At 40.2% G+C, this 18,283-nt stretch overlaps 1 long non-coding RNA gene across 1 annotated transcript; it reads right to left on the bottom strand.

Annotated features, from left to right (window-relative positions):
• Positions 1-15,602: 15,602 nt before the first annotated feature.
• On the bottom strand, positions 15,603-17,670 carry LOC110728508. The gene is made up of 2 exons (XR_002512697.1): positions 17,451-17,670; positions 15,603-16,007 (listed from the first exon to the last, which is right to left on the bottom strand). It is a non-coding gene; the product is annotated as an uncharacterized LOC110728508 (long non-coding RNA).
• Positions 17,671-18,283: the final 613 nt, after the last annotated feature.

Consider the following 18,283-nt stretch of genomic DNA (forward strand, 5'->3'; position numbering starts at 1 on the left):
GGCTGGCTGGCAGCCTGCCTTAGCTGCCAACTAGCGCCTAGCACCAAGGCTGGGCAGCCTAGCCAGCCAGCCAGCACACTCGCACAACTAGCCGCAAGCATACGCAGCCAGCCAGTGCATGCGTGCTGCTAGCGAGCCACGCATGCTAGGCGTTGCTGCTATGCGAGGCACAACGTGCTGCTGCTTGCTAACATACACGCACAGCTCAGCATGCCCAGCACGCTTCTGGCTGGTGCGTGTAGCTTGCGATGTGCGAAGCACTGGGCTGCTGCCATGCAAGGCCCAGCACGCATGGTGTGCAGCGATGCCTGGCCCAGCTAGCACGCACAGCCTCACACACACGCATTCCTTGCAATGCTGTATGTTGCGCTGTGCGATGCTCAAGCATGGTGCGTGGCTGCGATGGCTAGGCGCCAGCATGCTAGCAAGCACGCAAGGCTGCGATGCTTGCGAGCAGTGCTAGGCTATGCCTGGCGACATGCGATGGCTAGCTAGCACGCATGGCCCTGGCACGCTTAGCATGTTAGGCTTGCGGCTAGCATTGTGAGGGGTCTTGCCTAGCCTAGCACTCACATGGCTAGGCCAATGCGAGGCTACGGCTAGGCTCGAACTTGTAACTTGATTGATTTCACGTCTCGTCGAATTCCAAATTTGACTCGACTTGCGACGCTCGGTCTCGATGCTCTAAGCTTGATATCCGACGTCTTTGTTCGTAAAACTCTGATGACTCATCAAATCCTTCGGATTGATTCATCGTCTCGGATCGGTTGTTCGATTGGGTTCGACACGAAGGGTTCAGTCAAGATTTAGTTGTAATATTAATTGTACATTAATATTATTGATCGGAAGCGGCCTCCACCTAGGCATTCCGATCACTTGACCTTGATGAAGAATTAGCTTTCTAATAATTCTAAACCCTCTACCGGAATAATACACTTTTTGGAAGGACGCCATTCATTTCAATCTCCCACTTATCCTTCTGGACAAGTGTGCAATTTGTCTATATCCCTTTTCCTGTGTCGTTAAATGTCTCTTCATGAACTATAAGGTAAGATTCTTCGTCATCCTTATTACATCCAGAAGTGTTTCTCGATTCCCGAGTTTGACTGTCAATAAACAGATGATTTCTAAAATCCTTTTGAGCACGGCCATGCATTTTCACAGTCTCTCTCTTCGAGAGGCCTTGTAAACAACAAAGACATGTTCTCTATTGTTAATAGGGGACATTCCCAGTCTTGTACTGTAAGCTTCCCTTACTAAGAGGACCTAGTCGCCTGAGTGTTGCCATTATAATCCCCATTTACGACAGATGTTTGACAACATCAAAACGACTAGTACTCAAACAAGAGATCTTGCAATACTCATGGTCGAGGAAAAAGGTTCCGATAGCTATAATGAGAAATATACTTATGACGATTTGATATATCTTAAAATATTCTCATAGGTCTATCCAGTACAGTTCCAAACTAGTACATGTGCAAATGATTTATGACTATCATGTCCTTGTAGCACAAGAAACGGTGCTATAAATCATACGACACACTAATCTGACCGTCCATCGTTCTTGATTAGAGATAATTTTCGATTAAAATATTCAATGTTCACTTAACAGGTGTTTCTTTATCCAAGACATGGTCTTGATACCCTGTTTTGAATATTCTCAGAAATCGAATGGACTCATTATTTAATTCTAAACCACAATTAAATAGATATGGAGTAATCATTAATTTGCAGAAAATTTAATTGCTCCAAAATTAAATGGTTCAACATAGTGTTTTACATTAAGACATCGAGTTTAATTAAAACATCTGTACAGGGAAATCAAAGCCAATCTCCAATATGCTTGATTCCCATTGCCTCAACATGCTTGTTGTGCTTCACTTGAGACAAAGGTTTAGTCAGAGGATCGACTGCATTATCGTCCGTTCCAATCTTACAAATTCTGATTTCACCTTCGGATTTCCATTCCCTTATCATGTGAAATAGCCGCTTGACATGTTTGACCTTCTGATGTTCCCTTGGCTCCCTAGCCTGAGCAATAGCTCCATTGTTATCACAATAGAGTTCTATTAGACCCTTAATTAAGGGTACAACACCAAGTTCACCAAAGAACTTACGAATCCAAACTGCCTCCTTAGCTGCTTCCGAAGCTGTCAAGTATTGGGCTTTAATTGTAGAATTTGCAATGGTGCTCTGCTTAGCACTCTACCAACTAAACGCTCCTCCATTAAGGAAAAATATGTACCCCGGCTGCGACTTAAAGTCGTCTTTGTCATTCTGGAAGCTTGCGTCAGTATAACCTTCAACAACCAAATCATTACAGCCACCATAGACTAGGAATTTATCCTGTTCCTTTTCAGGTACTTTAGGATATTCTTGGCCGCAGTCCAATGCGCCTCTCCTGGGTCTAATTGGTATCGGCTCTTAGCACACAATGCATATGATACATCCGGCCTAGTACATATCATGGCATACATGATCGGTCCAACAAGCGAAGCATATGGAATTTGACTCATTCTCTCTCGCTCATTAGTTGTCTGTGGACACTGTTTCTTGCTGAGAGTTATGCCATGGGACATGGGTAGGTTCCCTCTCTTGGCCCCTTCCATGTTGAATCGTGCTAGTACCTTATCTATATAAGTAATTTGGCTCAATCCAATCATCCTCTTAGATGTATCCCTGTAGATCTTGACGCCCAATATGTACTGTGCCTCTCCCAAGTCCTTTATTGAAAAGCACTTTCCCAGCTAGCCCTTTACGGACTCTAACAGTTTAATGTTGTTTCCAATGAGTAATATTCCATCGACATATAAGACTAGGAATGCGATATCACTCCCACTGACCTTCTTGTAGACACAAGATTCATCTAGATTCTTGATAAAACAAAACTTATTAATGGCTTCATCGAATCGCAGATTCCAACTTCTGATTGCCTGCTTTAGTCCATAAATCTTCCGGTTGTGTCATATACACAGTTTCTTCCAAAATCCCATTAAGGAAGGCTGTTTTGACATCCATTTGCCATATTTCATAATCGTAATATGTAGCAATCGTTCGGATAATTTGGACGGACTTAAGCATTGCAACTGTCGAAAAGGTTTCATCATAATCAACTCCGTGAATTTGCCTGTAACCTTTTGCCACCAGTCTAGCTTTTTATATAGATACATTTTCATCTTTGTCTGTTTTCAATTTGAAAATCAATTTGCAACCGATAGGTGTGTAACCTTCGGGCAAATTAACCAAGTCCCAAACTTGATTTTCATACATGGATTCCATCTCGAATTTCATGGCCTCTTGCCATTTAGCAAAGTCGGGGCTCGTCATAGCTTGTTTGTATGTCGCTGGCTCATCTCCATCCATAACTAGGATGTCTTGATCTTCAGTTAAGACAATACCAAGGTATCTGTCTGGTGAGATCTTGGCCGTTGCGACCTACGCAGGGTAATAGGTTGAGCATTTGCATTGTCGGTTTGACTCTGACCAATGGCAACAGCTACTTCTAAAGCACTTTGATTGTCAGATTTGTCATGTTGACTTTGTTGCTCTACCTCTCGAACTTCGTCGAGTTCGATTTTCCTCCCACTAGTCATTTTGGAAAGGTGTTCCTTCTCCAAAAGGACACCATCACGAGCAACAAACACTTTGTTCTCAGATTTATTGTAGAAGTAATACCCCTTGGTTTCTTTTGGGTATCCCATAAAGAAACACTTGTCTGATTTTGGGTGAAGTTTGTCAGAAATTAATTGCTTGACATATGCTTTACAACCCCAAATCGTAAGAAAAGACAACCTCAGAGGTTTCTTCGTCCATAATTCATATGGAGTCTTTTCGACAGCTTTTGACGGAGCGCGGTTTAGTGTTAGTGCCGCAGTTAAAAGTGTGTGTCCCTAGAAAGCGATAGGAAGTTCACTAAGACCCATCTTTAATCGAACCATGTCTAACAAGGTTCGATTCCTCCGTTCGGATACTCCGTTCATTGTGGAGTTCCGGGAGGTGTCAACTCTGAAAGAATACCATTTTCTTTTAAGTGATCATCGAATTCATGGCTCAAATACTGGCCACCTCGATCCGATTGAAGTGCTTTTATTTTCTTGCCAAGTTGATTTTCAACTTCACTCTGAAATTCTTTGAATTTCTCAAAAGATTCAGATTTGTTCGACATAAGGTAGACATAACCATATCTACTATAGCCGTCGATGAAGGTAATGAAATATTGATAACGTTGCCTTGCGGGTGTGCTCATTGGTCCACATACATATGTATGTATTAGACCCAATAAGTCACTTGCCCTTTCTCCCAAGTTGGAGAATGGCTGCTTTATCATCTTTCTTAATAGACATCCTTCGCAATTTTCAAACGACTCCAAGTCGAATGAGTCAAGAACACCTTCTTGAAGAAGTTTCTTGATGCATTTGATGTTAATGTGGCCAAGACGACAATGCCACAAGTAGGTTTGATTCGACTCGATGGTCTTAGCCCTTTTGCGGTATCATAAATTTGTCTAAACATATGAAATTTTTATAGAACATATTAACAAGACATTTTAATAAACCAACCATTGATTAAGTCTGGTGATCAAAATAAATTGGGGTCCAACACCATAGATCAAAAGTATGTTCAAAAGCATAAGAAACAACCATTGTTTAATTACAAGTCATTGACAAAATAAATGTGCCTACAAGCATGACCAAAAGACCATCTTTGTCGTCCACTTGTCGATGCACATGGTATCCAATACCTTCTCACTTGTGATGCCCTCTCACTTGGTTCTTGAAAAGTAAAAATAAAGATACCTAAGGCAGATGCCACATTCCTCTCCTCCTCCTCCTTTTGGAAGAGCTTGCATTCCCTTTTGTAGTGGCCTTGCCCACCACAATGGAAGCATCGCATCCTTGCCTTGTTCTTGAACTCCCTCTTCCTTGCTCTCAATGGCCTCTCGGTCACTCCATAGGAGGTGGCTCGGCTAAGAAATTGCACCACCTCTTTTAAATAGCGTGTCTCCTTTCCCGCAGCTATGTGCACTCTAAGTGCATCATAGCCCGAGTGGAGTGAAGCAAGCAAGATATGCTCCGCCAGCTCATCCTCCAATGAGATTCCGAGAAGCTGCATGTGTTTGAAGAGTCTATTTATTCCAAGTACATGAGGTTGGAGGGGCATGTCGGGTCTCAATTTGGTGTTGTAGACCCTTGACCAAAGTCGGCGCCTTTCCTTAGCAAGACTACCCACATCTGGTGGCTTTATCTTCATCTTTGAGAGTGACCTAGTCAAATTAAACATGAGTCCATCATAGTTGCCATTGTCACTCTTGGTGACTCTTACATTGACAACATCCTCCAATGATTTGAGGAAAATATCCGGAAAATAGAAGGAGAGCTTTTCCTTCCAATCTTCCAGGATGGAATTAGCCATTAGATGTGTGACTTTCTTGCAATCGGAAGACCATTTATGATGAGCCTCATCGCTCATGATTCCCTTAGAGAAGAAGCTTGGAATGGGAGTATCAAGAGTGCACTCCCAGGAACAATTCCGAAGAGTTTTCCTGAGTTCCTCCTCCCATTCCTTGAAGTTGACCAAGTTAAGGCTAAAAGCCAACTTGTCGGGGAGTTCTGGGCACATAGAGTTGTTGTTTGAGTTACTTGCAGACATGTTTCTTTGAAAGAATTTGAAATGAAAAACCATTCATAAACTAATAAGTTTGAAATTTAAAGCGTTCATGAAAATTTTCCATCTTATTGAGCATTTTATCCACGCATTAACATTAGTCCCTTTTAGGCGAGAATAAAATGATTCCAAGATCCCAAAAATCAAAAAGTGATTAAGCATGCTGTGGCTTGTCTTAACACTTAATATTTTAGGGTAAGAAATCCAATTGCTAATAGCTCTAAGCTACTCTTCGTTCGATAAAACGTTGCATCTAATGCTTCTATGTTGGTTGATTTAAGTGAACTTGATTAATCATCGCAACATTTGAAATCCTAAACATGCATCTAACATATCATTCACATATATAAGTACAATTATATATAGAAAACATGAAATAAGATGCATTTGGCAACTAGCATGACCCCTTGAAATCTTCAAATCTTCAAGAGTCTTCATCTTGGCTCGTCTTCATAAAAACGCCGTCTTGAGACATCCCCGCCAAAATAACATTACTAGCTACTACGACTAGGATTAATATAAATATTAAGGTACAATAATACACAATGGTACGCAGACCGTATTTAGATTTACAAAAATATATAACGGATCGCAGTCCGTATTTACTATCCTAATCGGGCCCCACTAGTTGCCATTTTCACGAAACCTGTGAAACAATATATATTTCATTCATACATTCACTATATGTGAATGGCCCATGCATTTTACAACAAAAAACAAGTAACAATGCATAACGCGCGCGTACTAGTAACTAATTTAGGTGGTTAATCCAATTAACGTGCCTAATTTAAACTAGTCAAAGTTCTTTAACATTTTATGTGATTAAGATGCAATTAGTTCATGCAACTAACGAAGCTCCCACTAAATTCCGCATCCAACTTAAATAATCCAATTAATTAAGCCGGTTAACCCAAATTTTGTCAAAATTAAAATTTTGCAAAAGCCGGAAAAACCGAGGCCTAGCCTCGTGAAAATAAATAAATAAAATTAAAACGGCAAAAATTTGCAAAATTAGATAGCCCAATTCAAGCAAGAAATCAGCCCACCCAAAAATTCGTGGGATGCGCACCATGGCTGCCTAGCAGCACTTGGGAGATGCGGCTACATGTGCTAGGTGCTGGCATGCTTGCCAGCAACGCATGCCACGCTTGCTGGCACCAGCAGCTGGCTGCTTGCTGGCGCTGGCAGGCAAATGGCTGGCTTGCTGGGGCTTGCTGCCTCGCTGCCCAGCAGCACGCACAAGCATGGCCAGCAACCATCCACCACGCACCAAGCACACAGCAGCGCACACAAGCCCAGCCACACAGCAGCAGTAGCAACTCGAGGTGGAGCACCCTTATGTGCACCTAAGGCAACCACATGTGGGCTGCGTGAGCAGCCCGACTAGCCTTGTTGGCGCTTGGGTGTTTTTGCCTCAATTTGCGTGCCTTTTCTCGGGATTTTAATCCCGTTATACGTGTGACATAAAATTAATTCTAAATTGATTTTAGAATTAATTTAGGGCAAAAATGAAATTAAAACAAGTCCAACTTAATTAAATTCAATTTTTTAATGGTGCACAAGCCTAAATTATTTAACAACCATTCTTTAAACAATTTAGGTCTTTCTTTATGCTACAAAAATTGAAGGGCTACACTCATAATTAATTCAACAAAATATAAATTAATAATAAGATTTGACAAAAATAATGATGTTGGAAAAATAAACTCATTCATCCAATGAAAATTATTTCCAATTTAACTTGTGTATAAATGAAAAAATTACATCTTCCAATATGAAGATTAATCAAAATTCAATCATAAGTTTTGAACTTTAAGGACTTTAATCAACACAAAAAAAAATGATTAAATCCAAAAATTGGTTCAACATGGAATTTAGCAATCAAAGTTCCAACCAAATAAACAATTAAAGATTGGATCTTTGAAATATTAGGGGGTTCAATATTGCAAGATCACCATAAACATTCACACTTGGAGAAATTTATTTACAACAATGTGAAAAATTCAAGTTTATGTAAAAAATGAACACACCAAATAAAGCACCAATTATGACTTCATAAACATGCTTAATGAGGTTTATAATTGCAGCGGATTAGGGATGCAACCATACATTTAATCTACCTTCAACATGCAATAATTAATCAAGGTTAAAAGATTTAAAAATTTTCGTCAAAAACAAAAATCCCCTCAAAAAACATGTTTGTGGGTGGATTTTGGCTTCTGGACAATCCTATTTTTGAGTCGATTTCTAGGTTCGTCAGCCAAAATTAGAAAAAAAATTGAGATTAAAACTAATTGAAACGAGCTTCTAATCCAATTAGAAAGCACAACCAGAAATTTAAATCCATTTTAAACCATCTTATTTAATTATTAGTTACAAAAATTAAATTGAGCGCGTCTCCATTACCGTTGTTGGGTTTCATAGAGTCCGACTCTATGCGGAAGAGAAACCTGCCCAAGACCCGCCCACTAATTAAGGCAACTAAGCATGTAATCACAAATTAAACAACAATTAAGAGAGAGAAAGAAAAGACAGTAATACCCTTGGCACGTGCTTTGCTCGAACCCGAGCTCTTACTTCAAAACTTGAACCCCGCAAATGCGAAGGTCTCCAATGGCTTGTACCCACGAACCCGACCCGAACGGTCCTAGTCCCGAAGGTTAGTCGGGACTTGACCAATAAAAACTAGAGTTTAACGAACTTAAGGTTTTCTCACTTTTCTAAGGAGATGCTTTTTTAGTTCCACTCAAGTGTTCTTCCCAAATCCCAAAACCTTGGTATTTATAGGGAAATGAACCTTGATTTCCCATTCACAATCAATGTGGGATATTTGCAATTTTTCCATTTTATTTTAATCAAAACAAAAATAAAATTGCAATTCAATCACCAAGTTACAAGTGGCAAAAGGAGGATAGGGAGAAGGTGAGGACCACCAAGGGAGGGGACCAACCCACCTTGCTCCCCAAGGCAATGACCAAGCATTGGTCCCCTCCTAGCAAAATCGGGATATCATGCCAAGTGGCTGGCTGGCAGCCTGCCTTGGCTGCCAGCTGGCGCCTAGCACCAAGGCTGGGCAACTTGGCCAGCCAGCCAGCACACTCGCACAGCTAACCGCAAGCATGCGCAACCAGCTAGTGCATGCGTACTACTAGCGAGCCACGCATGATGGGCGCTGCTGCCATGCGAGGCACAACGTGCTGCTGCTTGCTAGCACACACGCACAGCCCAGCATGCATAGCACGTTGCTGGCTGGTGCGTGTTGCTTGCGATGTGCGAAGCGCCGGGTTGCTGCCATGCGAGGCCCAGCACGCATGGTGTGTAGCAATGCCTGGCCCAGCTAGCACGCACAGCCTCGCACACACGCATTGCTTGCGATGCTGACTGCTGCGTTGTGCGATGCTCAAGCATGGTGCGTGGCTGCGATGGCTAGGCGCCAGCATGCTAGCAAGCACGCAAGACATCGATGCTTGCGAGCAGTGCTAGGCTATGCCTAGCAACATGCAATGGCTAGCTCTGAGAAGGTGACGTTTCGCCTTCTTCTCTCTCTTTCTTTTTTTTTTTGAATTCGAATTTGAATTTGAATTGGGAAGGTGACGGTTCGCCTTCTGGGTTTCTCTATAAGTAGAGACCCCTTCCTCTCATTTTCACACTTTGCAAATTTTTGTTGAGAAATTTTTCTGAGAAAGAGAGCTCTGATACTGGCTGCTAGTTCTTGCACAACCATCTTTCTTTTCCTCACTCAACCGGTCACCGTCTGAGTGTTCTTCATTCAAAACTTATTAAAACCACCTGAGGGTCTTTTGCCATCCCCCTAGCTTTCAATAAACCCACAGCCGGTCAACCGTCTAGGGGTCTTTGGACTGGTTCCTTTTGCTTTCAATACACCTACAACCAGTCAACCGTCTTGGGTATCATCAAGCAACACTTCAGAGGAACAGTTGGGTTGTTCAACAATTTTTTCAATTGCTCTTTAAGAGGGTACATCCGGGTAACCGTCTGGGTATTTAGCAAGAAACACAGAGATTTTCGGTTGCTGATCCGGAAAGCCTACTTACTCCATACTCAAAGCATCTTCAAGGTACCGTCTCTACCCCTTGCAACTTTTTTGAGTTTTTCCGGTTGTATAGCTTGTAACGAATAATGGACTCACCCAACACACACATGGCACGGCCTAGGACAGTTGTCATCCGGTCATCGGATACGGCTGAGTCTAGGACTGGGGATGTCGTCTAGGGGTGTTTGGACCACCCTTACTCTTCTGCGAATCCGACCGTCTCTGTTCATGTGCAGGACAGAATGGCTCGAACAAGACGGACAGCTGTAGACCCCGAATACCAGTCAGACAGCTCAACCGAAGCTCCGACTGACATTGTACATTATGACCATCAGGGTGTACCTAACACGCCCAGTGATGATATATTGGAAGAGTCCGAAGATATAGGCGGTGAAGAGACCGTCCAACAATCAGACTCTTCAGAGTCTACCATGGAACCGAATGCCCGCCAAGAGGATGAGGAGGTGTATAAATGGTCCTCCATCAATAATCCAACAGAGGCGCACATGACGTCCAGGGATGTGGTTACTCCAAACTCCACCTTACCCGGATTTTTACAGAAGCGCCCGGCTGGGCAAGGATGGGAAATTGTGGTGCCGCCTGTAGAGGCAACCGTCGTCTAGGATGACGACCTTGATCATGCCAACGACTATTTTGGTTGTTATGAGAAGACATTCAAAGCCGGCCTCCGGTTCCCCCTCCATAATACAATAAAAGCCATCCTAAGAGGCTACGACCTTAGCGTTTGGCAGTTAACACCCAATTCTTGGGTGAATATATTAGGATACATTGCCGCCTGCGAGATGCAGGACATAACGCCTAACTGGGAGGCGTTTGCACATATGCACTACCTCAGTCGTGCCCCAGGCGGCTAGAATGTGTGGTATACATTGACCACGCATCCGGAATACATGATGACGCTTAACAAGCCGTCAAAATGGAGCAGCTGGAAGAGCAAGTTTTACTTGGTTTCTTCCCCATCGTTGCGCCTAAACCACTGGCTGCGTTACTACAATAAACACCCAGCTCTCCTTGGAAAGAAATGCGCCCTTCCTAGAGTATCGGAAGAGGCTTGGGCGCACATAATGGAGACGGGGCTCTTTAAGAAGACCTCCCTTCCTTTGGATGATGGGACTGAAGTCATTGTCCCCAAGAACTAGGTCCCTCATCCGGACTGGCTAAAGGACGAGGTGTTCCTTTTCGCATGTGGCCTTAGCACTATGTTTAGCAGACGTATGTTGACTGATAACCGGCACTTTATGCCGCCTGTATCATTCTTGAATGGCATTTGACTTTTTGGTTTTCTTCTTTGTAGAGAAAAGATTAGAGATGGTGCCTCCAGAGAAGACACCCGCTAAATCGGCTGCTCAGATCCGGAAGATTGAGAAGATGAATGGAGTCAATACTCAACTTTTTTGTCGCATCCCAAGCTTATCAAAGTTGACTTTTTATTTCCCTTCTAGAGTGATGAGGTAGCATGGACTTGCATAAACTATCCCCTATGGTGATGATCGTCGTCCTCATGCATGAATATTCTATTTCAAAGAATTTTGAGAGATTCGATGATTATTGGTACGCAAGACCATTATGGACTGTTGTATCTAATAGATTTCCTCCTTCGTTGTCTCGGGAATACAAATAATGGCTACTCGCATGAAATCAAATGGAAAAGATCAAAGCTCGAAAGTCAAACTCTAAGGGTGTAGAGAAGAGTAACATAAAAGAACGCCTAAGGGACAAGAAGGCTCCACCTAAAGAGAGTTTGGGTTCAAGAATTAAATTTAAGACTCCTATCATGCCTTTAAAGAAAGGTGCTATAAAGGGTAAAGGAAAGAGAAAATCTATACCTATACAAAAAGACAAGAAAGTTTAGGTTGAGAAAAAGGTGGGGGTCTTTACTTAAGGAGAGACTGAAAGGAATGGTCTCCTACAAACAAGTGTTTTATTCCGATAGAGGGTTCAGAATTATTAGAAAGCTAATTATTCAGTGAGGTCAAGTGCTTGGAATGCCTAGCTGGAGGCCGCTTCCGATCAGTAATATTGATGAATAATCAATATTACGGCTTAATTAATCTTGACTGAACCATTTGGGTCACACCCAATCGTGTAACCGAACCAAAGCGAGCTTAGAGCGTCGAAGCCGAGCGACGAAAGTCGACTCGAATTTATGAACTGAAAAATCAGCCAAACAACAAGTCAACGCGCATGAAAATCCTAGCCTCGATATGGCCTGGCCAATCGAGGGCTAGGTTGGCTAGCATAGCTAGTCGGGCTCCTTGCCGCAAGGCAAGGCTTAGCCGCAAGCCCAGCATGCATCGCATGCACTAGCTGGGCGAGCTGGCCGAGAAGCCATGCGGGCAAGGCTCGCCAGCATGGCGAGCATGCATGCGGGGAGGTGCACCAGCAAGGCGTCCTGGGCCTCGCTGAAAGTAGCAGCAGCGGTAGCACACAGCGCAGCAGCCCGCATTGTGTGCGAGGCTTGTTGGCTTGGTTGTGCGTGTGTGCGGGCTGGCTGGCAGGCCCAGCTGAGCACCAGGCCGCTAGCAAGGCATGCCTTGGTGCCCAAGGTTGGGTGCCTGCTGGCGCCACATGGTTTGTGACGGCTATTTGCTTGGGGAGCAAGGGAAGGTGGTCCTTCCCTTTGTGGTCCTCACCTACTCCCTTGCTCTCCTTGCGCCACTTGTCATTTGATGATTGTTTTGGCTTTTTAATTTAATATGTAATAAAATTTAAATCTTATTTTTTCCTTTTTACCGACTATCCCACATTGAAAGATGATGGAAATTCTTGGCGACATTTCCCTATAAATACCCATCATTGGGTATTGGGAATTTCACTTGAGTTGGTGAACTTTAAGGGATCTCCAAAAGTGAGAAAACCTTTGTTCGTAAACTTTAAGTTGTTTTGGTCTAGCCCCGACTAAGCTTCGGGTAGGGACCGGTTACGCTTTGGTAGCGAGGGTGTGAGCCGTCGGAGGTTCTCATACTTGCGAAACTTGAAACTTTCAAGTCCGAGCTCAACGGTTGAGCGAAGCACGCTTCTAGGGTGAGCATTATTTCTCTCTTCTCTCTCTTCTCTTGTGTTTATGTTTATTTGCATGCTTTTATTTATGTTGTAATTATTATGCATGAGATCCGGTTATCGGGTTTTGTTTCCGCGCAGTGTCGGACACCGCAAAACCCAACATCGATATAAGGGCCTCTTGCATTTAATTTTTACAACTAAAATAAATTTTATTAAGGTGATTTAAAATGGATTTAAATTTCTTGTTTAGCATCCTAATTAGTTTAGGAGCTCGTTTTTTATTGGATTAAAACGTATTTATGCTAATTTTGGATTACAACTTCGATTTGGACTCAAAAATAGTGAATTTTGGGTGGAATCGACGTTCTAAATCAGACTTTACCTACTTTGTGGATAAAAATGGCCTTCTAGAAGCCAAAATCCATCCACAAAGTGTTTTTTGAGGGGTTTTTCTTTTTGACGAAAAAATTTAAATCTATAAACCTTGATTAATTATGGCATGCAATTGTTGGATTATGTGTTTGATTATACCATTAATCTTCTGCAATTTAACCCTCATTAAGCATGTTTATGAAGTCTTAATTGGTGCTTAATTTTCTTAGCTCTTATTTTCACATAAACTTGCAATTTCACATTTTTGCAAATTAATTGCTTGGAGTGTCAATGTTTATGGTGAAAATGTATTTTTGAAATCCCTAACATGTTAAAGATTCAATCTTTAATTGTTTATTTGGTTGGATCTTAACTTTCTAAAATCCATAATGAACAATTTTTTGGTTTTAATCATTTTTTAGTTGATTAAAATCTTAAAATGTTCATACTTGTGCTTAAATAATTACTGTTTTTCATATTAGATGATTACAATATTCAAATGTGCACAAGTGAGTGTTGGATAAAAAAAAAAATTCATTAGATGAATGATTATTTATCCAACTATTTTGTCAAATCTCATTATTAATTTATGTTGGTTAAATTAATTGTGATAATAGCCCTCAATTTTTGTAGCATCAAGTTGAGCCAAAAATAATTTAAAGAATGGTTTTTGAATTAATTTTGGTTTGTGCACTAAAATTGAATTTAATTAAGTTAGACTTGTGTTAATTTCAATATTGCTCAAATATTGGATCTAAAATAAATTAAGAAATAATTTAAAGACACACACAAAATCGGAATTTAATTTTGAAGCATAAGCATAAAAATTGAAGCGTTAAGCATCGAAGCACCAACTCGACTAGCTAGGCTACACACTCCACATGTGGTTGCCGAGGTGATGCGTGCGAGTGTGTGTGAGCATAGGTGTGTGAGGGTTTCCATGTGCAAAGGGCACGGGCTGCTAGGCAACAACCAGCCCGCAAAGCAAGGCTGCGAAGGCCAGCCAGTGATGCGCTGTTGTGCTATGTGCGACCAGCACATGCTAGTAGTGCGCTGGAGCTGCTAGGCAGCACCCAGCCCGAGCGACCATCAAGGCTGCTCGGCTAGGCAGCCTAGCAGCACCCAGCCCTTGGCTTGGGAGGCTAGGCTTTGGTCTAGGCTTGCGGTTTTGCGATGTTGTTTAAAACGAGGCTAGGCCTTGGTTTTTTCACGTACTTGCAATATCATTTCGTAAAATTTTGGGTTAACCGGCTTAATTAATTTTAATTGGATTAATTTAATTTAAGTTGGATATGGAATTTAGTGAGAACTTCATTAATCGTTTGAGCTATTATTATTGCGTTAATTCACATAATCGGATAACAACTTTGATTAGTTTTAATTAGGCGTGTTAATTGGATTAACCACCTAAATTAGTTACTAGTTTGCGCGTGTTTTGCATTGTTGCATGAATTAATTGTAAAATGCATGGGCCATTCATGTTAGTGAATGGATGAATGGAATAGATATTCTAATGTAGGTTTTACAAAATGGCAACTAGTGGGGCCCGACTAGGATAGTAAATACGGACTGCGTTCCGTTTTATATTTTTGTAAATCTTGATACGGATTGCGTGCTGTTAAGTATTTGTATTTAAATTAGTCCTAGCTTTTCTAGTAGTTGCATGATTGGTGGTGATGTCTCGAAGAAGGCGTTTCTAAGAAGACGAAGCCGAGAAGATGCAATGAAGGCCCTTGAAGATTTGAAGATTCAAGTTCAAGGCGTCATGCTAGTTTCCAAATGCATCTTTATTTATGCCTTATATATATATATATATTTTTCTTATATATAATTTCGATATTAGATGCTTGTTTAGGGTTTCGAATGTTGAATGAATAATTTAGTTCACTTAAATCAACCAACATAGAAACCCTAAGACCCAAAGAATATTGAGTCAAAATTGTCATTCCAAAATGACACTTACGGAACTAATGATAATAGTAATGGACTATGCCAAAGCAAGGCATTACTACTTTCCTAGGGAAGTAAGGTATTTTGGTGTGCTTGCCAAAGCAAGGCATCATATACACGTTAGTTTTGGTTAAACTCAACGATATCAGTAAGGAGTCCTTAGATGTCGTAGCAATGGAGATAAACGTCAAGAAAGCATTAGATGCGACGTTTTATCGAACCAACAGTAGCTTAGAGATATTAGCAATTGGATTGCTTACCTTAAAATATTAAGTGTTAAGACAAGCCAAAGCATGCTTAATAGGGGAGAGCAAGACCGGGTACCCGGTCATATTTGCAATACCCAGATCCGAAACCGGTTATAACCGGGTCCCAAGAATTGGAACTGGTCCCGAAACCGGTTAATACCGAAACCAAATTTCTTGGAACTGGTCTCGGACCCGGTAGGAACCAGTTCCAAAACCGGGTACCCGGTATTATTCAAAGTAGTAAAACACTGTTTTTTTTCTTAATAATTGTTATATAATATATTAATATATATAATGGAATTTCGCAGGCTAGTTATATTAATATCCCTAAATTAGTTTTGCAGGCTAGCAAAATACAAATATTTCAAAATACAAATATTACAAACTAATAAGCCAATTAAAGTACCAATTCAACAACCTAAAATATCAGTATTGTACAACAATGCTGCAAACAGCCAAACATAATCAAAACAACAAGTACTTAAATAAAAGTTCAGACAGAAAAGGGGAAGAAAAGGAAGGGCAGCAGCAGCAATTGAGCACACCATCAGCCAGCAATAAGACCAGCAGCAACCATCTAAGCAAGCAGGGCAGCAAGGCAGCAGACAGATAGGCAGCGGACAGCAACGCAGAAAGGCAGCATACAGCAGACAGCAAAGCAAAGAGCCAGCAGCCAACAAGGAAGCACAAATTCCCTATAAAAAAAAGCCAAAATGTCCTTAGAATATTTCATAAAGGTATAACCCAAATAACCAAAACCAATATCAAAATACAAATAGTTCTTAAATCACAGAGATAAAGGAATATCATAATAATTAAAATCAAAATAGCACACAAAATAGCAAGAAAGTTATGTTGGAATTTAAATCTCATAAAATAATTTTACATTTCCACCTTGCCTCCCTACTTTATAACATTTTTAGAAATACAAGTATAAAAGCAAAAACACGTAGTTTTATTGGAAGAAAAAAGAAAAAAATTATTAGATTCTACTCTACATATTATCATGATTTGTGATAAATAATCTTGTATAAAGAATGCCCTTATTGAAAGATCAAGGTTTATGTGCGAGAAATTGAAGGGTTCAATCCTGACCTTAACTCTATTCTCTGGGCAACACATCGGAAAACAGGCTGTGGCTTGGGTTTAGCCATTAAATACCAATAACATTGATGCTTTTAATCCTAAGCTAAGCAGACGATGCATATAAGAAATAAGCACATCCATCTGTCCTCTGTTGAAAATGAATTACTTGAATATACAGAGTAGTAAATGCATGAAGAATTACTTGAATCTGAATTTCTGTTTTAGAAAATTTACTTGTACTTAATCTCAATACAAGTAATAATACTTAATACTTCGTATCATACTTGTACCAAATGTTTATGCAATTTAGTACTTCGTATCAATAACTTCTTAATAGGAGTAAACTTGTCTTAAAGGCTAGATATGATATTTAATCCCCTTTGTTTAGGCGGTATTTTGCTCGTATATTATGCTAATTGACAAATGACAATGCATGTAAAACTTGTTTAATTGGTGTAAATGAACTTTGCCATTTTAGAACCCCACCAGCTACTAGTGGTTTATTCTTAATTCTAAAGAAATGGAAGAGCTATTTGCAAAAGCATTAACAACGACATTTAAAATCTAGAACCCTAAATCTTACAAAAATAAATAATTTGGGGGTTATTGATGAAACCCTAGAAATTAAAACTCAATAAACACAGAAAATTACCATCACCAAAAAGAGATTCGCATTTTCCATAAGCAAGCAATAACAGTTAGACAGATCATATTCAAGCAAGAACGAAATCATTTCTCATACTCAAATTACGTTGAAATAGAATCATAAACAAATTCGCAGCAATTCAGCCAAAATATTAATAAATCTAACTCAAAATCAAACAATTAACCAGAAAAAAAAAAAAAAAAAAAAAAAAAAAAAAAAAAAGATAAATACAGTATATATATATATATATATATATATATATATATATATATATATATATATATATATATATATATATATATATATATATATATATATATATATATATATATATATATATCACAATTCGGCGAAACGAAGGAAAATCCAACAGACCAAAATTGAAAAAAAGTGAGAAGAGACTTACCAAAGAAGGCAGTGATTCAGAGAAGATCGAGACTTCGAGAGAATCAGGAACTCAAGAAGGATGAGATTTGAGGAGAGAAATCAGAGAATGAGAAATAATGAGAAAAGAGAGGATGAGGAAAGTCAGTGAGAATTAGAGAAGATGGAGGCTGGAAGGAAAAGTAGAAAACCCTAGGTAATAAGACTTAAAACCGTGAAAAATGACTAAATGGACTTATGGGCTGTTGGGTTTTTTAAGAAAATAAATTAAAATTTTATAACTAAATCAATATCGGTTCCAGGTACCCGGTTTGTCTGGATCCGGGACCGGATACCCGAAACCGGAATTGGTTTAAACCGGGTACCCAGTGGCTACCGGGTCCAAAATTTTAGGACTCCGTCCCGGAACCGGTAAGATCGGTTTCGGGTCCGGACTCGGCGGGTCCAAATCGGTTTTGGGTCCGGTACCGGGTACCCTGGGTCTTTGCTCACCCCTAATGCGTAATCACTTTTTGATTTTTGGGGTCTTGGAATCGTTTTATTCTCGCCTAATTGAGACAAATTTATAAATGTGTGAATAGAACATTAATAAGTTAATTGAAATTGCTAGTTTGCATGTATTTCAATGCTTATTATGTTATCTTGATAAATGGTAATACTTTGCACTTATATTTGTAGAATTTTAAATCAAATTATAATGTTTCCAAAGATTGGTAAAAGGAAATCTTTTGAGAATGGTTCTCAAGGAAAGAAAAGGCATTTCTAAAATACAACTTCTCATAAATAACTTTTATGGCTTAGTCCGAAAGGACAGTTGGACATTATGTATTCAAAATACTAGGTTGTTTTGATAAA

This window comes from Chenopodium quinoa, unplaced genomic scaffold (assembly GCF_001683475.1).
Source record: "Chenopodium quinoa cultivar QQ74 unplaced genomic scaffold, ASM168347v1, whole genome shotgun sequence".
Taxonomy (NCBI): Eukaryota; Viridiplantae; Streptophyta; class Magnoliopsida; order Caryophyllales; family Amaranthaceae; genus Chenopodium; species Chenopodium quinoa.